The sequence below is a fragment of the Ahaetulla prasina genome, chromosome 1 (genome assembly GCF_028640845.1).
Source record: "Ahaetulla prasina isolate Xishuangbanna chromosome 1, ASM2864084v1, whole genome shotgun sequence".
NCBI classification, from domain to species: Eukaryota; Metazoa; Chordata; class Lepidosauria; order Squamata; family Colubridae; genus Ahaetulla; species Ahaetulla prasina.
The window spans coordinates 368,889,387-368,908,483 of NC_080539.1; the positions used below are offsets into that span (position 1 = coordinate 368,889,387).

A 19,097-nucleotide genomic window follows, 5' to 3' on the forward strand; every position below is an offset into this window, starting at 1 on the left:
AAAGGTGGTATTCAGCTGGTTCGTACCGGTTCAGGCGAACCCATAGCGGCGACGCGCGCACACGCTCCTAACCGGTGGTAAGAATATTGGAAACCCACCGCTGGTCCCATCTGAGATGTTTTCCAGGCTTCATTTCTTCTGGAGGCTAAGCAGCCTGTTATCATTTGTGCTAGCGCCTCAGAGGCAGTAGGACTGATGGTGTTACCTAGCTGGGTAATGAACGTCTGCAAGGAAACAGCTAAGCTCAGAGACCACCAAGGACCCCAAATCCATTAACAGAATCTTACAAGTTGAAAAGTACAATTCTCCCCCCCCTTGTTTGTCTAGTCTGAGAAACTAGGTAGGGTCCCACTAAGAGATTTCCCATGCTCCATTCCTTCTGCAGGCTCAGCTGCCTCTTATCCGACCACTGCCTAGTCTGCAGCTCTTCCTCCTGTCTCCTGAGGTCATTTGCTCATTCCATTATGCTATTTATCTATTTTCTTGGAAAAGATGGAGTCACACTTTTATTGTTCCCAATTTGGGTTGGAGCCCGGTGCCGAGGCCGACAAAGGACGCCAGACACGAGGTGCAGGTTTTATCTCCTTTTATTGAAGAAAAGGAGTCCTGCCAGAAAAATGCCATGGAACCCTGAACAATAGAATTAAGAAAGCTTTATACATTTTCACTAAAGCAGAAGGCAGGATAAGGCGGGATATGTAAGAAATATCATCTAATAAACAATTTAGTAATGATCTAACAATTATTCTATTGGTCTCTAGCTGACTAATGAATGCTTCAGGAGTTATCGAATATACTGTCAGGCTGCCTCTGATTATATCTAGGAAAGAATACACCTTGACTTCATTTGCAAATAAAGAAAAGTACTTTTACTAGATACATCTGGACTGCAGCAGTAATAAAGTTGGATCTGAGACAAAATATGGCTAACATTCCATATCCCTCCATTAGTCCCTCCTCTCCCCAAGAGGTCAGCAGGTCTGGTCCAATACCAGCTCCTTCTCGGCTTCCCGTGGTAATCTTCTTCCGCAGGTCTCTGGCTGTAAATCATCTCAGGAATGCAATGTCCGTTGAAAGTCAGCACTCTAACATTCCTGTTGAATTCAAAGCATCAATCTCCCCTCCCCTTTCTGTAATGTCAGACGACACTCTTAAAGGACCCTCTTCCCTTACCCTGACTAGGGCAGTAATACATCTTACATCCTAAACTATTTTACATTACACAAAGAACCCATTACAATCTAACTACTGAATATAAATTGTACAAAAATATGTGAGGATTGGAGTGGAGGCTGACATTTACATTCTATTTGCTGCAGGCCATCTCTATTCCTAACTTCTAGCTGAGCTCTGCAAGATGCCTAACTCTCTATTACTTTTATCAGCTTTCTAACCACCCACAATTGTTACACGTGCATATTCCTTGTGAATAAGCATTCTTTCTTCTTGTCAGATGGATTCCACAATTCTTCTGGTCACCTTTAGACCAGTGTATGCCATAACCTGACTAGCCTGACTCGGTGGCTCAGTGGCTAAGACACTGAGCTTGTCGATCAGAAAGGTTGGCGGTTCAGCGGTTCAAATCCCTAGTGTCAGCTTTGGAAACCATACTTATTATTATTATTATTATTTATTAGATTTTTATACCGCCCTTCTCCCGAAGGACTCAGGGCGGTTCACAGCCACAATAAAGCAATGTACATATAAAAACAGAAAATAAAAAACTTATTCTATATTTGGCAAATTTTAAAACAATTATAACAATTAAAAACCCCTTAAAATATCAAAAAATTAAAATTCAAACCCTTAAAATATTAAAATATAAAATTCCTACGCCAGTCCCGCGCGAATAAACAAATAAGTCTTCAGCTCATGGCGAAAAGTCTGAAGGTCAGGCAGTTGAGGCAAGCTAGGGGGAAGTTCGTTCCAGAGGGTAGGAGCCCCCACAGAGAAGGACCTTCCCCTGGGGGCCGCCAGCCGACATTGCTTGGCGGACGGCACCCTGAGAAGACCCTCCCTGTGTGAGCGCACTGGTCGGTGGGAGGCGTGTGGTGGCAGAAGGCGGTCCCGTAAGTACCCTGGCCCTAAGCCATGGAGCGCTTTAAAGGTAATAACCAAAACCTTAAAGTGCACCCGAAAGACCACAGGCAGCCAGTGCAGCCTGCGCAGGAGTGGTGTTACATGGGAGCCGCGTGCGGCTCCCTCTATCACCTGCGGAGCTGCATTCGGAACTAACTGAAGCCTCCGGGTGCACTTCAAGGGGAGCCCCATGTAGAGAGCATTGCAATAATCCAGGCGGGAGGTAACAAGAGCGTGAGTGACCGTGCACAGGGCATCCCGGTCAAGGAAGGGGCGCAACTGGCGAACCAGGCGAACCTGGTAAAAAGCTCTCCTGGAGACGGCCGTCAAATGGTCTTCAAACGACAGCCGTCCATCCAGGAGAACACCCAAGTTGCGCACCCTTTCCATTGGGGCCAATGATTCGCCCCCAACAGTCAGCTGCGGCTGACTGTACCGGGATGCCGGCATCCACAGCCACTCCGTCTTGGAAGGGTTGAGCTTGAGCCTGTTTCTCCCCATCCAGACCCGTACGGCTTCCAGGCACCGGGACAGCACTTCGACAGCTTCGTTGGGGTGGCCCGGGGTGGAAAAATACAGCTGCGTATCGTCAGCGTACAGTTGGTATCTCACCCCAAAGCCACTGATGATCTCACCCAGCGGCTTCATATAGATGTTGAACAGGAGCGGCGAGAGAATCGACCCCTGCGGCACCCCACAAGTGAGGCGTCTCGCGGTCGATCTCTGCCCCCCTGTCAACACCGTCTGCGACCGGTCAGAGAGATAGGAGGAGAACCACTGATAAACGGTGCCTCCCACTCCCAAACTCCCCAGCCGGTGCAGCAGGATACCATGGTCAATGGTATCAAAAGCCGCTGAGAGGTCTAATAGGACCAGGGCAGAGGAACAACGAGTTTTTACTTGAGGAGGGGTGTTTTCTGGAACACTGACACCTAGTACAGGTCTCCTGCATGAGCAGAGGGTTGGATTAGATGACCTCCAAGGTCCCTTCCAACTCTGCTACTGTTACCTTTCCAGCCTTGCTTTGTTTTAGTAGACAGCCTGTCATTCTGATTTAAGGTTTTTCCTTCTGTTGGGTCAATTAAGGGGCTAATTGGGAGCCCCGAACCCCACAAAAGGTTAACCTTGATTTATCCCTTTGTAATCATGATTCCCTCCCTCCCTCCCTTCCTGCCCACATCTGGAAACTAGGGAAGGTTCCTTCTGAGATGATCCTCATGCCCATTTTCCTTCTGAGGGCTCAGCTGCCTTTTATCTCTTTTCTAGTCTGCGGCTCTCCCCTCCTTCCGCTCATACCAGTGGAGGTAGTCCTCGACTTACAACCCTTCATTTAGCGACCGTTCGAAGTCACAAGGGCGCTGAAAAAAAGTGACCTATGACCGCTTTTCATCCTTGCAACCGTTGCCGCATCCCCGTGGTCACGTGATCAAAATTCAGACGCTCCGGCAACTGGTTCATATTTATGACGGTCGCAGTGTTCCCCCCCCCCCCGGGGGTCACGTGATCGCCTTTTGCGACCTTCTGACAAGCAAAAATCAATGGGGGAAGCCAGTTTCGCTTAACCACTGTGGTAGTAACTTAAAAGCGGTTCAGTGATTCACTTAACGGCTGTGGCAAGAAAGGTTGTCAGATGGAGCAAATTTCACTTTTCATTCCGGGCTCAATTGTGGTCGTAAGTCAAGGACTCACCTGTACATCCCCAAACTCATCAACCCTTCACAAAGAGCCCAATTGCTCATGCCTCCCCAAACCCTTATTATAGGGGCCATAATAGCTCAGGCTGTTAGAAGCCTGTTATTAGAACACAGCAGCCTGCAATTACTGCAGGTTCAAGCCCGGCCCGAGGTTGACTCAGCCTTCCATCCTTTATAAGGTAGGTAAAATGAGGACCCAGATTGTTGGGGGGGGCAATAAGTTGACTTTGTAAATATACAAATAGAATGAGACTATTGCCTTATACACTGTAAGCCGCCTTGAGTCTTCGGAGAAGGGCGGGATATAAATGTAAATAAAAAAAATATAAAAAAAATATATGAAAATAATTCCATAAATACTACGTTAACTCATAGTACTTCAAAGACCCCAGCGATTTATCAGCCTTTTGGATAGTCCTCTATTGTTCTGCCCAAATATCTGATTAAGAGTTCTAGATTGGGACGGTGAGCTGGGAGAAATGCCCTGACGGATCACTAGGGGGCGCTGTGATGCCAGAACAGTCTTTCTTGACAATTTTTTTAAAAAACCACACAACTTTCTAAATCTAAAGGAATATATAGCCTTTGCTTCTTTCAAGTTTTATTTTCCCTCGTTCGGTGATTCCCCTCCCTCTTTCCGCTGAATAGCTAGATCATTTTTAGCACACGTATAAATATATATATATATATGACCTATGCTGTAATCATGCAATTATCCAGGAAAGCATCAAGAGGACCGAAAAGCACTGTTTTAATTATGTCTTAATTGAGTGTACAGATGTTTAATGTGGGCTTAATTCTTTTTTTTTTAAAAAATAACACCTTTTCAGTCTTTCACATTTTTTATACAGGTATAGGGCTGTATAGGGGTGAGCTTTAAAAATATTTAGCAAGGGGTTCTCTGCCAGGTTGCTGGGTGGGCGTGGCCATGGTGGGCGTGGCCTACTCGGCCTCTTGCACCACGGTGACGGGAGGGCATTTTTGCCCTCCCTGGGCTCCAGAGGCGTTTCTCGAGCCTCCGGAAGGGCAAAAACAGCCTCCCCAGGCTCTGGAGGCTCTCTAGAGACCAGAAATGGGCCTGTTTCTGGCCTTCCCAAATTTTCGGTAGGTCCGTTTTTCGCCCTCCTCAAGCCTCTGTGCGTACCCTGCACTTACCTGCATCCAAAACGGGCCGCATGGGAATACCTGAGAGGGATGGGGCGGGATGGGTGGGGCCAGCCAGGAGTGGGATTTGGGGGTTTTCCGAACTGCACAGAATCTTAGCTAGAGGTTCCCCCGAACCCCTGCGAACCCCCTGAGGGTATCCCAACTTCTCTCTCAAAAAACCCCAAACCCTTAACTCCTAAGGATTTTTTTTTAAAATAATGAACAACTCAAACGGTACCTTAAGTACAATTTTATAGACCCCTTTATGACCTGTGGACTTCAACTCCCAGAATTCCTGAGCCAGCAAGTCTACAGATTCCAAAGGGGCCATAGTTCCGCACAGCCCTTGTCTATAGACACTGAGAGATAAACGCACATAGAACACAGTGGAGTTTTCTTGTGATTAGGCTCGGATTAAGGCTGCGTGGGTTAGGATCGTAGGTTGAAAATTTTAAAAGGGCTGTCCTGGGATTGCAACAGGCTTTCTCTGTTCATTAATTTAACGGGCAAATAAACCAGAATGACTTGCAAAGAGAAACAAGGCTTCCATTTCCTGAAACCTTTTGTGGCCAAGGGAATCAAACCTGTTATTTATTATTATTACTTTTAGGCATCTGAGGATTGTAAAAGGCAGGGCAATCGTAGGTTGTCTGAAATCTTTTGCTCTGTTTTTATAGCGCGGGCGTCGGTTTTAAAGCCAAACAAATAACAACAACCCGAGAAAAAGTTAAGTCTCCATTTCTTATTCCAGAGTTTGAAAAACAGGGAGATTATACAGCCAAACTTTGGCACAAGGAGGCCCTGTTTCATAGAATCATAGGGTTGGGAGGGACCTTAGAGGTCATCCAGTGCAACCCCAACCTCGGAACTGGAATCTTGAATGAATGGTTGTCTGGTCTTTCCTTGAAAACCAGTACGGGTAGTCCTCGACTTATGATCACAATTGGGCCCAGATTTCCATTGCTAAGCAAGACATTTGCTAAGTGAGTTTTCCCTTACTTTACAACCTTTCTTGCCACAGTTGTTAAGTGAATCACTGCAGCTGAGTTAGTAACACGGTCGTTAAGCGAGTCTGGCTTCCCTATGGACTCTGCTTGTCAGAAGGTCGCAAAAGAGGATCACGTGACCCAGGGGTATTGCAACGGTCGTAAATACGAGCCAGTTTGCTAAGTGAATGAATTTTGATTAGGTGACCATGGGGGATGTTGCAATGGTTGTAAGTGTGAAAAATGGCCGTAAGTCACTTTCTTCAGTGCTGTTGTAACTTCAAGTGGTCACTAAATGAACAGTTGTAAGTCATTTAGTGCTGGAGCCCACACAGTGTTGTGTCTCGTCCGATCTCACCACCACAGCCGGGGTCTGCTTATCTGCTTCCGAACGCTGAAGAATGTCCTAGCATGCCTCCTGGCCCTAGCCCTGGCTCCATGCCCAGACAGGCTGAAGAGGAAGAAATACCTCCAGCCCCCAGCTCTGGCTCCATGCCCAGGCAAACGGAGCAACTAGACCCCTCCCCCTCCTCCACAGCATGTGAGCCTGAGGAAGGTCTATTACCAACAGCTGCCGATTGGAGTGACCCTCGCTTCAGAAGAATTGATAGGCGGCGGCGTCAGAAGGAAGGGAGGGGCAGGCCTGGATAAGTGCTGAGTCATGGAGCCACACCCCATGGCCTATATAAAGGACCTGCTTTCTGGCATTCTCTGAGTCGGACAAAGTCTAAACATATCTTGCTGAAGTCACTTTCTGGTCTCCTGCCTGCCCTGAGGACTTTGCTAGGACTTTGGCAGAGCTGCAGAGGCACGCCTGATTCGGATTTCCCTGACCCGGCCGTCAGCGGAGGAGTGGGACACGACACACAGTTCCTAAAAGCAACGCTGGTTTTCTGCTTCATTGTTCTCACGGACAGGAAGTGTTTGGATCTGCTTCTATAAATCTTCCACCTGATGGTTATTGTTGTCCCATTGGGCACTATGGAGAATAAATCCATTCCCTCTTCCCTGAGATGGGACTTCAAGGATTGGAAGACTTCTATAACAGGGGTCTCCAACCTTGGTCCCTTTAAGACTTGTGGACTTCAACTCCCAGAGTCCCTCAGCCAGCAAAGCTTGGAGGACTTCTAGTCCAGGGGTCTCCAACCTTGGTCCCCTTAAGACTTGTGGACTTCAACTCCCAGAGTCCCTCAGCCAGCAAAGCTTGGAGGACTTCTAGTCCAGGGGTCTCCAACCTTGGTCCCTTTAAGACTTGTGGACTTCAACTCCCAGAGTCCCTCAGTCAGCAAAGCTTGGAGGACTTCTAGTCCAGGGGTCTCCAACCTTGGTCCCTTTAAGACTTGTGGACTTCAACTCCCAGAGTCCCTCAGCCAGCAAAGCTTGGAGGACTTCTAGTCCAGGGGTCTCCAACCTTGGTCCCTTTAAGACTTGTGGACTTCAACTCCCAGAGTCCCTCAGTCAGCAAAGCTTGGAGGACTTCTAGTCCAGGGGTCTCCAACCTTGGTCCCTTTAAGACTTGTGGACTTCAACTCCCAGAGTCCCTCAGCCAGCAAAGCTTGGAGGACTTCTAGTCCAGGGGTCTCCAACCTTGGTCCCTTTAAGACTTGTGGACTTCAACTCCCAGAGTCCCTCAGCCAGCAAAGCTTGAGGACTTCTAGTCAGGGGTCTCAACCTTGGTCCCTTAAGACTTGTGGACTTCAACTCCCAGAGTCCTCAGCCAGCAAAGCTGGCTGAGGAACTCTGGGAGTTGAAGTCCACAAGTCTTAAAGGGACCAAGGTTGGAGACCCCTGTTCCATAATGTCTGCCTCCCCTCCCCTAACTGTCTCTTCTTTAGCTAAATGCACCCATTTCTTTTACTCATTGTGTCCTCTCTGAGCTTTGTTGTTGTCTTGCGGACGTTTCATTACCCAACCAGGTAATCTCATCAGTGCGAAGGAATGTGGAGTGTATTCCCTGTTTGTTATATATATATATATATATATGTTTTCTGACGTTTTCGCGGGTGTTTGTATGTAGGTCTTTGGTTATTCGGGTTTTCTCCCGCGTAAAATTGGAAGTGTCTTGGCGACGTTTCGACGAAGTCTCATTCATCATCTTCAGGCTTTAGCTTCGTGCTTCTGGGAGCAATGTGTGATTGCAGCTGCTTCTTCCTTTTTAACTGCTAGTGGGGGTTTGAACTGATTGGGTGGAGCTTGGCTGTGCTCTGATTGGATGGGTGTTTTTGTGTGTGTGTGTGTGTGTGTGTGTGTTATGATTGGCTGGGGGTGTGTCCTGTTTGAGTGGGGGCTTGGTTGTGCTCAGATTAGTCTGAGTTGCAGGGGACTCAGACTCACCAGCTCAAATCCCCTGCAACTCAGACTAATCTGAGCACAACCAAGCCCCCACTCAAACAGGACACACCCCCAGCCAATCATAACACACACACACACAAAAAACAACAACCCCCATCCAATCAGAGCACAGCCAAGCTCCACCCAATCAGTTCAAACCCCCACTAGCAGTTAAAAAGGAAGAAGCAGCTGCAATCACACATTGCTCCCAGAAGCACGAAGCTGAAGCCTGAAGATGACGAACGAGACTTCGTCGAAACGTCGCCAAGACACTTCCAATTTTACGCGGGAGAAAACCCGAATAACCAAAGACCTACATATTCCCTGTTTATATATACAGTAGTTTCCCCACAATAGGGAATCCTAGATTAAGCTAAATCCAGTGGTGAAATCCATTTTTTTTTATACTACCGGTTCTGTGGGCATGGCTTGGTGGGCGTGGTGTGGCGTGGCAGGGGAAGGATACTGCAAAATCTCCATTCCCACCCTTTCTCCAGGGGAAGGATACTGCAAAATCTCCATTCCCACCCCACTCCAGGGAAAGGATACTGCAGAATCTCCATTCCCACCCCACTCTGGGGCCAGCCAGAGGTGGTATTTGCTGGTTCTCTGAACTACTCAAAATTTCTGCTACCGGTTCTCCGAACTGCTCAAAATTTCCAAAGAAATGGGTGCATTTAGCTAAAGAAGAGACAGTTAGGGGAGGGGAGGCAGACATTATGGAACAGGGGTCTCCAACCTTGGTCCCTTTAAGACTTGTGGACTTCAACTCCCAGAGTTCCTCAGCCAGCTTTGCTGGCTGAGGGACTCTGGGAGTTGAACTCCACAAGTCTTAAAGGGACCAAGGTTGGAGACCCCTGGACTAGAAGTCCTCCAAGCTTTGCTGGCTGAGGGACTCTGGGAGTTGAAGTCCACAAGTCTTAAAGGGACCAAGGTTGGAGACCCCTGTTATAGAAGTCTTCCAATCCTTGAAGTCCCATCTCAGGGAAGAGGGAATGGATTTATTCTCCATAGTGCCCAATGGGACAACAATAACCATCAGGTGGAAGATTTATAGAAGCAGATCCAAACACTTCCTGTCCGTGAGAACAATGAAGCAGAAAACCAGCGTGCTTTTAGGAACTGTGTGGGCTCCAGCACTAAACAACTTACAACTGTTCATTTAGTGACCACTTGAAGTTACAACAGCACTGAAGAAAGTGACTTACGGCCATTTTTCACACTTAAAACCATTGTAAGTGGTTTTCCAATCCATCTGGCAGAGATGCTGTCTAAGTCACGTTTTTCTACTTTATCTAGTAGTAGGTTACGGTCTACTTTATGAAATGCCTTACTAAAGTCCAAGTAAATTATAGTAACAGCATTCCTCTGGTCCACTAATTTTGTCACTTTGTCAAAGAATGCAATAAGATTAGTTTGGCATCTTTAATCTGTTTTTGACAAACCCATGTTGGCTTTTGGTTATTACTTTGTTCGCTTCTGACAAGCAAGGTCAATGGGGAAGCCAGATTCACTTAACAACCATGTAACTAACATAACAACTGCAGAGATTCACTTAACAACCATGGCAAGAAAGGTCGTAAAATGGGGCAAAACTAACTGAACAACTGTCTCACTTAGCAATAGAAAATTTGAGCTCCATTGTGGTTGTAAGTCGAGACACTACCTTAAAGCCAAGAAGCAAGCAAAAGGACCAGAACTGTCCTCTCTAGCAGCAACACCCAGATAAGCATGGATTAACACCAGACAAACCATCAAGCAGAAAGCAATTCCTTAAAAAAAGGAGCTACCTTAGGGGAAAACCACATTCAAACATGAAGGGCAAGCTACTGTATATAAACAGGGAGCAGCAAACCCCACTCTTGGCTTGCTCAGCCACAGTTGTGCCAGACGCCGTGAGAATAAACAAGCCAACTTTCTTCCAGAAAAAAGGCTTCTTTTATTTGGTCTGCTATACACCGGGTCTCAGGAAAAGTCGAGGTTTCTTTGTATAAAGTCAGCGCTGAGAGCTTCCGCCTCTCAGCCCCTTTTAAACACCCCGTGCTGCTCAGGCCCCGCCCCATGGTTGAACTGCTCTGTTGATTGGATGCCCAGCCGCTCTCTCCCTCCTCGTCTGACAGCCTCAGCTGCCACATCTTCTGCTAAAGCAGCTCTTTCTAATGCTCAGCCCTCATCTTCCTCTATCCCAGCCACCAATGTGCTGACTCATTTCTCATGCTTGCCAGATGCAGATCCCTGCAGCATCATGTGTCGAGCCAGAGCTGTGCTCGACACCAATGCTCTCTAGTGCTGATGATGTTACTGTTCTGTCTCCTTCCCCACTTAAGACCCACGAGCTGGCCTTCAGCCAGTGGATTCACGGCTCTTATCAGTCCTGGCAGAGAAATCGCAGCTGCCTGCCAAAGTTCAAACAAATGACTCACGTAGCAAGACTTTCAGCTCTTTTTGAAATGGATCAGCTAAACTTTGCTTCCCGTGGAGAGAGCAGTCCCCAAAGCTCCTTATATATCCTGTGGGGTGGGGGTCCAGCCCCACCCTTCCTTTTAATGACGCCGCCTTTCTAATCTTCTGAAGCGTGGGTCAAGCCAAGCTTGATTATTATTATCAGCTGGGTCTGAAGGCGTAGCCTGGGGAAGGGAGGAATCAGGGGATGATGGCCTCATTACGTCCTCCGACTGGTCTGGTTCTAGCTCCTGGAACCGAGCTAAAGGAATCAGTGCTCCTGAGGTAAGCCTTACCAGCCCTTCCCCCTCACTCTCAGAGTCACTTTCAGGCATGGGGCCAGGATCGGGGGCTGGAGTCACAACAGTTACCTAGTTGGGTGATGTAACATCTGCAACCAAACAGCCAAAGAAGAGCACAAAGAAACTCCACAGTTCAACCCTGAGTTACATATACTCTCTTCTTGGATGTTTTGTTCTTCTTTTTGTTTGTTTGTTTATTTGATTGACGCTGTTCAATTTCTAGCAGGTTTTGGGTAGCCTCCGGCATAAAAACAGAATACATCTACATGAAAACAACCGATATGCAGTGTAAATTCATGTAGCAATATAAAAGTGGCAGATCTTTTTATCCTTTGAGCATTTCGAGTTAGTGTCAATTCTGGGAGTCCCATTTTTAACGAGGACTGGAGAAAAAACAACAACAACAACCTGGCACAGGTTTGATCATAAGACTAGAAACTCACTCCTCTGAGCCTGCTTAGTTTTGAGAAGAGAAGACTGCAGGGAGATCGGGTAGCTAGCTGGCTCTCTTCAATTATTCCAGTTGCAATGCAGGGAAACGGTCAAGACCCCTTTCTCCATCATTTCAGAAGGAAGAACTTGCAGTAATAAATTTAAATTACAGGCATGCAAGTGCAAGTTAGGAAATAAAACAACCTGCCAAGAAGAGACGCCGAAGCCAAGAAAGACAAAGATCTCCGGAACAAAGAATTTCAGAAGAGCTGTTAGAAGAGACAAAAAGCAATATTACAGCAACATCTGTAAGATGTTAAATATAGGCACAAAACCCCCGCCAATGTAAACTTTCCAAAAGATCTCCAAATTCAGAAGGCGAGTCCAACCTTAAATTGGGATGCTGAAGGATGCTACTGTATTTTTCTGTGTATAAGACGCACTTCCTCCGCCCCCCCCAAAAAAAGTGGGTGGAAATGTCTGTGCATCTTATACAGGGAATGTTGCCGAAGCCCCTCCCACCCGCTGGCCCCTCCCCTCCTACCAATTTACCTCCTTGCAGCAAGCAGCAAACAGCCTAGTCAGTTTCAACACAGCCTGATTTAGCACAAGCGGCTGATAGGCGGTTAGATCAGCCTCCCGGAATACCGCCTATCAGGGGGGAAAAAATCTGCCTCCCAGCAAACAGCCTCCCACCTTCAGCACAGTGTCAGGCCTGGAAACCATATTAGACTTTAGGGTTCCAGACGCTGCCACATCTTTCCCCTGAGGGGAGGGGGGGGTTGAGGGGTATGGTAACATTCTTCAAGCGGTCAAGGTCGGATGGTGTTAACGTCTGCAGGAAGAGTGGCAAGAAGATATTCGAATGAACTGGAAGAACGTGGGACCATGTGACCATCAAAGGGGTCAGGGGGGTGGGACTCTTGGGGTTTGTATAACTGGGAAAAGAATCCGGAACTTCAGTTTTGGAATTGCACTCATCGTGTGCCAGTCTCCTCATGCTAGTAAAGAACTCTGGAAAAGAAATGTCTCTGAGTTTCTTTTACGCAGAAGAGGTATTTCTGGAACCTTGACACACAGCCTGATTCAGCACAGCCTGATTTAGCACAAGCAGCTGATTGGTGGTTGGATTGGCCTCCTGGAATACTGCCTCCCAGTGGGAAAAAATCTGCCTCCCAGCAAACAGCCTGTCAGCTTCAGCACAGCCTGATTCAGCGCATCCTGATTTAGCACAAGCAGCTGATTGGTGGTTGGATTGGCCTCCCGGAATACCGCCTATCAGCTGTTCCAGGCTGCAGGAATCACCACTGCCCATCACCCCTGGTGCTGCCCCTCATTGCTGCCACATATCGCTGCCTCTGTGTGCTCCATTTTCAGCCTCCATCCATCCCGTTTTTGGCCCGTTCCAGGTGGATAGGCAGCAGTGGGGATAAGCAGTGGCAGCAGTGATCCCCGCTGCCTGGAACGTGCCAAAAATGGGACGCGCAGAGGCCGAAAATGGGGCACGTGGAGGCGGCGATAGGCGGCAGCAGTAATGGACGTTGATGGCGGCACTAGGTGGTGGCGCTCCCCACAGCCTGGAACAGCTGATAGGTGGTATTCTGGGAGGCTGATCCAACCACCAATCAACTGCTTGTGCTGAATCAGGCTGTGCTGAAGGTGACCAGACTGTTTGCTGAGAGGCAGATTTTATCCCCCTTGTTTTCCTCCCCAAAAACTAGGTGCATCTTATACTTCGGAGCATCTTATAGCCCGAAAAATATGGTAATTGACAACTGTTAACTGAATCCGAGGAAAATCAAACATGGAGGGAATACAGGTAGTCCTCGAGTTATGACCATAATGGAGCCAACTCATTATGGTCATCATCTTTGAGAGTCATAAAGCAGGTCATTATGTGACTGACCTGATTTGAATTCCCTTTTTGCGGCAATCATTAAGTGAACCCACTGTTTGCTATAAGAAGAAACCTGCAAGTGGCAACTCTCAGAAAGAGTACTAATGACCAGATGACTGTGACAAATATAAACCCTTCCATCCTCGACCATTCAGTCAGAACTGAAGAAGCTTCTTGGATGAGAAGCAAAACGTCTTCAAGGAAAAATAAAGAAAGTCCAGTTGCCTTTCGAAAAAGCACCTTTGAGGCAGGGGTGAAATGCTGCCGGTTCACACCGGCTCCCCCGATTAGGTAGCGATGGCAGCTGCTGGTTCGGAGGACCGGTAGCAAAAATCCCTGGCCCTGCCCCCGCTGCCTCTGCTGAGCCACACCATCAGCAGAGGTTTTTTTTTTACTTTTAAAAGTTTTTCTTCAGCCGAAACATGCCTTTAAAAGTAAAAAAACAAAAACAAAAACCTCTGATGATCGCGGGGCTGAGCAGAGATCAAAACCCTTTAAAAGTTTTTTAAAAAAACCCCAGGATTTAAAAGCCTCCTCTGGCGATCCCAGAGGAGTTTCCTGATCCTCACAGGCTTTTAAACTCACTTTTTAACAGCCCCCACTTACAAGAGTCTCCACCCATGCCCAGCCAATTCCCCCTCCTCACTTACCTATAATTACTGCTCCTTTCCGGCTGCAACTGCATGCTTTCTTCAGCTACTGAAGAAAAGAAAAAAAAGCTTGCTTTGACTTCCTGCTTTGCTAGCTGAGGAACTCTGGGATTTGAAGTCCACAATAAAATAAAATAAAATAAAATAATAAAATAAAATATTTGTGCAGCTTTCTGAGATTTGGTGTGTTTCTGTAGTGTTTCACTCTAACTGCACAAACACACAAAATCTCAGAAAGCTTCTATGTGGCATTTTGTGTGTGTGTGTGTGTGTGTGTGTGGAGTTGTGTGTGTGAAAGTTGGTTTTTGAGCTTTTTGTGGCTGTGTGAAGTGTGAAGTGCAGCTGCTTTTACATTATAGTGACCAGACGTCCCGCTTTTGGCGGAACAGTCCTGCTTTTTAATAATAGAATAGAATAGAATTTTATTGGCCAAGTGTGATTGGACACACAAGGAATTTGTCTTGGTGCATATGCTCTCAGTGTACATAAAAGAAAAGATACGTTCATCAAGGTACAACATTTACAACACAATTGATGATAATATATCAATATAAATCATAAGGATTGCCAGCAACAAGTTATAGTCATACAGTCATAAGTGGAAAGAGATTGGTGATGGGAACTATGAAACGATTAATTAAATTAATTAAATTAAATTAATTACTGCAGATTCAGTAAATAGTCTGACAGTGTTGAGGGAATTATTTGTTTAGCAGAGTGATGGCCTTCGGGAAAAAACTGTTCTTGTGTCTAGTTGTTCTGGTGTGCAGTGCTCTATAGCGTCGTTTTGAGGGTAGGAGTTGAAACAGTTTATGTCCAGGATGCGAGGGATCTGCAAATATTTTCACGGCCCTCTTCTTGATTCGTGCAGTATACAGGTCCTCAATGGAAGGCAAGTTGGTAGCAATTATTTTTTCTGCAGTTCTAATTATCCTCTGAAGTCTGTGTTTTTCTTGTTGGGTTGCAGAACCGAACCAGACAGTTATAGAGGTGCAAATGACAGACTCAATAATTCCTCTGTAGAATTGGATCAGCAGCTCCTTGGGCAGTTTGAGCTTACTGAGTTGGCGCAGAAAGAACATTCTTTGTTGTCCTTTTTTAATGATGTTTTTGATATGATAGAACCCAGAAATTTGAAGGTTTCTACTGTTGATACTGTGTTGTCAAGTATTGTGAGAGGTGGAAGTATGGAAGGGTTTTTCCTAAAATCTACCACCATTTCTACGGTTTTGAGTGTGTTCAGTTCCAGATTGTTTTGGTTGCACCACAAGGCTAGTCGTTCGACCTCTCGTCTATATGCGGATTCGTCATTGTCTCGAATGAGACCAATCACTGTTGTGTCATCTGCGAACTTCAGTAGCTTAACAAATGGATCATTGGAGATGCAGTCATTGGTATACAGAGAGAAGAGAAGTGGGGAGAGCACACAGCCTTGGGGGGTGCTAATTGTACAGGTATTTGATGTGATCTTGCTTAGCTTCACCTGCTGCTTCCTGTTTGTTAGGAAGCTTGTGATCCACTTACAAGTCTGTTCCGGTACCTGTAGCTGGTTTAGCTTAGTTAGAAGAATGTCTGGAATGATGGTATTGAATGCTGAACTAAAGTCTACAAAGAGGACCCTTGCATAGGTCTTTGGAGACTCAAGATGTTGTAGGATGTAGTGCAGAGCCATATTAACAGCATCATCTGTTGATCTATTTGCTCGGTATGCAAATTGCAAGGGGTCTAAAAGCGGATTCGTGATGGTTTTCAGGTAGGAAAGCACTAGCCTTTCAAAGGTTTTCATGACTACAGATGTTAGAGCAACTGGTCTGTAGTCATTCAGTTCCTTGATGGTGGGCTTCTTTGGCACTGGGATGATGGTAGAGCGTTTGAAGCAAGAAGGAACATAGCACATCTCTAGTGATTTATTGAAAATATGGGTGAAGATGGGGGCCAATTGGTCAGCACAGACTTTTAAGCAAGAAGGAGTTATCTTGTCTGGGCCTGGCGCTTTTCCTGGCTTTTGTCTGTGAAATAGGTCCTGCACTTCCTTTTCTGTGATCACTAGGGGTTGTGAACCCAATGAAATGGGGTCAGTTGTAGGAGGCTTGGCTGTTGTTGGTGTGTCTGAGATGGGGGTTGTGGAGATAGGTGGCTGTAGTTTCCTTTCAAACCTGCAGTAAAACTCATTCAGGTCATCTGCCAGTTGTTGATTACCTTCAGCCTGGGAAGGAGGTTTGCCATAGCCGGTGATATTTTTAAGAGTTTTCCACATGTTTGCTGGTTCATTTGCTGAAATTTATAATTTGTCCCGCGTCCCGCGGCATTTCAAAAAAGTCCCGATTTTTTTCCCCCACTCCCATTCTGAAAATGGGAGGCAGCAACGCAAGAGGAGGAGGAGGAGGCGGAGAAGGGGGAGTGGCGGAGAAGAGGGCGCGAGATCGCCTGCTGCCTGGAAGAGCCGAGAGGAGAGCCGAGCCTGCCTGGAAGAGCTGAGAAGCAGCAGCCGCTCCTCCTCCTTCAGCCAGGTGGCGAGACTCAGCGCGCATGCGCAGGCCCCCCCCCCCAGGTCAATGGTGTCCCGCTTTGCCATCGCTGAAATCTGGTCACTTTATTTTACATTGTGTGTGAGTCAGTTGTGTTGTGTTGTGTGTGTGTAAAGTGTGAAAGTTGGTTTTTGGTACCTCTTATTGTTTTTTTTTTATACTTTGTTTATTATTTTTATTATTTATTGTTATTGGCCACACCCACCCAGTCATCTGACCACCAAGCCACGCCCACCAATTAAGCCACACCCACAGAACCGGTAGGGAAAATTTTTAGATTTCACCCCTGCTTTGAGGCAACCCTGACCTGGATAACTGAGAAACTCCATAATAAAAAAAAAAACATACCCATCCAAACAATTAAAATTGTACCAGTGAAAAAAAGACTAAAAACTATTTTGAAACGATCCAACTGGCTGTCCAGGCCTTTGGCTATAACACAAAGTCAAGAAGGCTGCTGGCCTTTGGATTTTAGCTGTGCCCGTAGGCTTTTAAATTTAAAAGTGTAGCTCTGGGTTTGAAGCGGGAATAAAAAAAATACATTCAAGACAAGAAATATTGTGAGAAGTTTCATCCAGAGCGATGAACTTGGGAGAAACAGGTTTTTCAATGCATATTTAAATATGAATTTTGTGCATGAAGGAAAAGATGGTTGCTGTGAAAGGCAGCTACCGTTTCCCCATGGTGGATTTTGATCTTAGCACTGAATTATTCTTTCTGTCATTGTCTCCCCAGACATCATAAAACCTCCCTGTTAAGAGACAAACCTTGACTCCTTTTATTTCATCTAATTAGTTTGCCCGCTGCAGCCTTGGATACGGAAAAATTGAGTTTGGTCCAGTAGCTGTCAAAAAGCCGCCCAGTTCTGCCTTAAGACAGAATATTGCATCCAGTTTTGGTCACCGTGTTATAAAAAAGATATTGAGATTTTGAAAGAGTGCAGAGAAGAGTGACTAAGACGTTTAAGGGTCTGGAGATCAAAACATATGAAGAACAGAGGCAGGAATTGGGGATGTCTAGTTTAATAAAAAGAAGGACTAGGGGAGACATGATAGCAGTGTTCCAATATCTCAGGGGTTGCCACAAAGAAGAGGGAGTCGGGCTGTTCTCCAAAGTACCTGAGGGCAGGACAAGAAGCAATGGGTGGAAACTAATCAAGGAGAGAAGCAACTTAGAACTAAGGAGAAATTTCCTGACAATTAAAACAATTAACCAGTGGAACAATTTGCCTCCAGAAGTTGTGAATGCTCCAACACTGGATGTTTTTAAGAAAAGCCATTTGTCTGAAGTGGTGTAGGGTTTCCTGCCTAAGCAGGGGGTTGGACTAGGAGACCTCCAAGGTCCCTTCCAACTCTGGTATTCTATTCTATTCTATTCTATTCTATTCTATTCTATTCTATTCTATTCTATTCTATTCTATTCTATTCTCTCTGCATTCATGCTTCATGCAGACATTCAAGGATTCCAAAGTCAAATGGCAAGTTGCTCACAAATAAGTTAGATTCACGCTTCATGCTGTTGGAAGAAATATCCATCTGGGTTCAGTTCCAAGTGGGGACAAAGACAGTGGAAACATGGAGACTGCTTGGAAAGATGGTTTAATGGTGGTCAGGATCACATGGCTTGAGTTCCTGAACAGAAAAAAAAGGGCTGAGATCCTGTGTGCTCCCTGGCTTTATGCTTTTTCTGAGCTTTGAACTTTCTGGGGCACAGGAAGAGTATCCTGATTGGTTGTCAAACTCCCAGGGGGTGGGGGTCTTAGCTAGCCTTGCTGGCTGATGTAATCTTCCCAGGTGCCATGTGGTGAGTTTCTGTTCTATTGTGTTGCAAATGATGGTCCATTGACAAAGGTGGGGGGAAATGAGTGAGCTTGGTTGAGGCTTTAGTGGCCCATTGACAAAGGTGGGGGGGAGTCAGGAAGCTGCTTTGTCTTTAAAACATGTTTCTCCATTTCTCATCCAGGGAAATATATTCTGCCTTTTAAATATTTTCTAAAATATTTCATTCTTCTAGGAGGGGGGATGGGTGCTAAATTCCTACAATGCTAAGCCATAAAACCCTGTTTCTTTACTCATCACTGATCCCTGCTTGTATGGAATGGTATAGCATCTCCTGCTTGAGTAGGGGTTGGACTAGAAGACCTCCAGGGACCCTTCCAACTCTGTTGTTCTGTTGAGAGGAGGAAAAGGAACAAAGATAAGAAGGGGGCAAAAGACAACAAGGAGGAGAAGGAGGCTAAAACAGTTGCAGGAATTGGGTAACTCTAATCTAATGATAACAGGGACGTGGTGGCTCAGTGGCTAAGACGCTGAACTTGTCGATCATAAGGTTGGCGGTTCAGCGGTTCGAATCTCTAGTGCGGGGTGAGCTCCCAGCTTCTGCCAACCTAGCAGTTTGAAAGCACGTAAAAAATGCAAGTAGAAAAAAATAGGGACTACCTTTGGTGGAAAGGTAACAGCGTTCCATCCGCCTTTGGCGTTGAGTCATGCCGGCCACATGACCATGGAGATGTCTTTGGACAGCGCTGGCTCTTCGGCTTTGAAACAGAGATGAGCACCGCCCCCTAGAGTCAGGAACGGCTAGCACATATGTGTGTGGGGAACCTTTACC

General features: G+C 46.3%; 1 long non-coding RNA gene across 1 annotated transcript; it reads right to left on the minus strand.

Annotated features, from left to right (window-relative positions):
* Positions 1-978: 978 nt before the first annotated feature.
* Positions 979-13,992, minus strand: LOC131188340 (uncharacterized). The gene is made up of 3 exons (XR_009152769.1): positions 13,960-13,992; positions 11,617-11,681; positions 979-1,094 (listed from the first exon to the last, which is right to left on the minus strand). It is a non-coding gene; the product is annotated as an uncharacterized LOC131188340 (long non-coding RNA).
* Positions 13,993-19,097: the final 5,105 nt, after the last annotated feature.